The following is a 2,293-nucleotide window of genomic DNA, read 5'->3' on the forward strand; positions in this document are numbered from 1 at the left end:
TATAACCCACTGTTTGTCACCTGCATGAAAAAAAAGATGCTGACCTAAAAAATTAACTTTAGTTATATAAAGTCATGTTAGAGAAATATATATTTTTTCTTCATCCAAAGACTTTTTAATCCACTATTTATCACTTATAGGGGAAAAAGCTTATGACCAAAAAATTCAAATTTATAATTATATAAACTCAATTTAGAGAAGTATCCATTATTTCCAATTTTATGATATGTTTTAAACAGGAGTCGGGTTTGAATTCCGTCAAATGTCTTTTCTTCATCTAGATAATTTTCTTCTTCATCTATTAATGGGATGTGTTGTAACAACTGATTTCCAATAATGAGCCATCCTAGTATTTCTGAAATAAATCATAAAATCATGGGGTATTACTTTTTTAGTGTCAAATAATTTATTTTAATTTTTTTATTAATGCCCTAACCGGTTTGGCTCAGAAGATAGAGCATCAGTTTGCGGACTCAAGGGTCCCAGGTTCGATTCCAGTCAAGGGCATGTACCTTGGTTGCGGGCACATCCCCAGTAGGGTGTGTGAAAGAGGCAGCTGACCCATGTTTGTCTCTCATCAATGTTTCTAACTCTATATCCCTCTCGCTTCCTCTCTGTAAAAAATCAATAAAATATATTTAAAATTTTTGATGTAATATTTCCAAATGAGACACATCTGTAGCTTTACTTATTGGTGAAGTCTTTGGTAGCCTTTGGGATCAATATAACACTTGATTCATATAGGAATTGAGAGATTTCCCTCTTTTTTTATATGATCAGGAATAGCTCACATCGCATTGAGATGATCAGATCTTTAAAGTTTTAAGTGAGTTCCTCTGTGAAAGCACCTGGACCTTGTACTCCTTTAAAGGGAGACTCTGCTCTATTATTACTTCCATAATAATTGAACTGTGTCATCTCTCTATTCTTGAAATGAGTAATAGATCATTACAAATATTCATGGAGGAAAAGAATGAAGAAAAGAGGGTTGGGGATGGTCCCAAGTTAGCTAAGTTGACCTTTCTCCACTCTCCTCCCTTTCCATAAGGTCTTGTGGAAGCCTAAGAACCAGAACCCCTTGGAACAAACATGGCTGGCCTTCAGGACAACACTCTGAGGATTGTTCTGGGGGGGAAACTGGAAGTGGGAAAAGTGCAACAACAAACACCATCCTTGGGAGATATGTATTTATATCTGAAATTGCTCCCCATGCTGTTATTAAGGGATATCAGAAAGCAGAGCGACAATGGAAGGGGAGGAACCTTCTTGTCGTGGACACCCCAGGGCTCTTTGACACCAAGAAGACACTGCAGACCAACTGTGAGGAAATCAGCAGGTGTGTCCTCTTCTCCTGCCCTGGGCCCCATGCCATCATCCTGGTACTACAGCTCGGCCGCTACATGAAAGAGGAGCAGAAAATGGTTGCATTGATCAAGGCCATCTTTGGGGAGCCGGCCATGAAGCACATGATCATATTGTTCACTCACAGAGATGATTTGAAGGGTCAAACACTGAGTGACTTTTTAGCAAACGCAGACGTGAACCTAGAAAACATCATCAAGGAGTGTGGGACCCACTGCGGTCCCTTCATAACAAGCAGAATGCAGATGAGGCTGAGAAGGAAGCTCAACTGCAGGAGCTGGTGGAGATGATAGAGGAAATGGTGCAGGAGAACGGAGGGGCCCACTTTTCTGATGCCATATACAAGGACACAGATGAAAAGCTGAAACGCCAGGCAGAAGCCTTGAAGAAAATATATGCTGAGCAATTGGAGATGGAAGTTAAACTAACAGAAGAGCAATGTGATCAGGGAAAAATATCCCAGGAAGAAAAAGAGGAAAAAATTAAAGTCCTAAAGATGAAACATGAAGAACGAATTAAAAATATAAGGGAACAAGCTGAAAGGAATATATTTGCAGATATTGTACAAAGGATTTGGAATATGCTTTCAAATCTATGACATAGCTTTTTCAAATAGTGTAAATTTTCTCTTAATTTGCCATGATTTGTTACTATGGTAGATTGTATTTTCTTTTTTTTTTCTTTTTTTTTAATATATTTTATTGATTTTTTACAGAGAGGAAGAGGAAGGGAGAGAGATAGAGAGTCAGAAACATCAATGAGAGAGAAACATCGATCAGCTGCCTCCTGCACACTCCCCACTGGGGATGTGCCCACAACCCAGGTACATGCCCTTGACCGGAATCGAACCTGGGACCCTTCAGTCCGCAAGCCGACGCTCTATCCACTGAGCCAAACCGGTTTCGGCAAGATTGTATTTTCAAAAAATGAT

The 2,293-nt window shown here is 39.3% G+C and overlaps 1 pseudogene; it reads left to right on the forward strand.

Moving 5' to 3' along the window:
* The first annotated feature begins 1,089 nt into the window (after window positions 1–1,089).
* Window positions 1,090–1,992, forward strand: LOC132242653 (GTPase IMAP family member 7-like; annotated as a pseudogene).
* The last annotated feature ends 301 nt before the right edge of the window (window positions 1,993–2,293 follow it).

The sequence above is a fragment of the Myotis daubentonii genome, chromosome 10, assembly GCF_963259705.1.
Source record: "Myotis daubentonii chromosome 10, mMyoDau2.1, whole genome shotgun sequence".
Lineage (NCBI taxonomy): Eukaryota > Metazoa > Chordata > Mammalia > Chiroptera > Vespertilionidae > Myotis > Myotis daubentonii.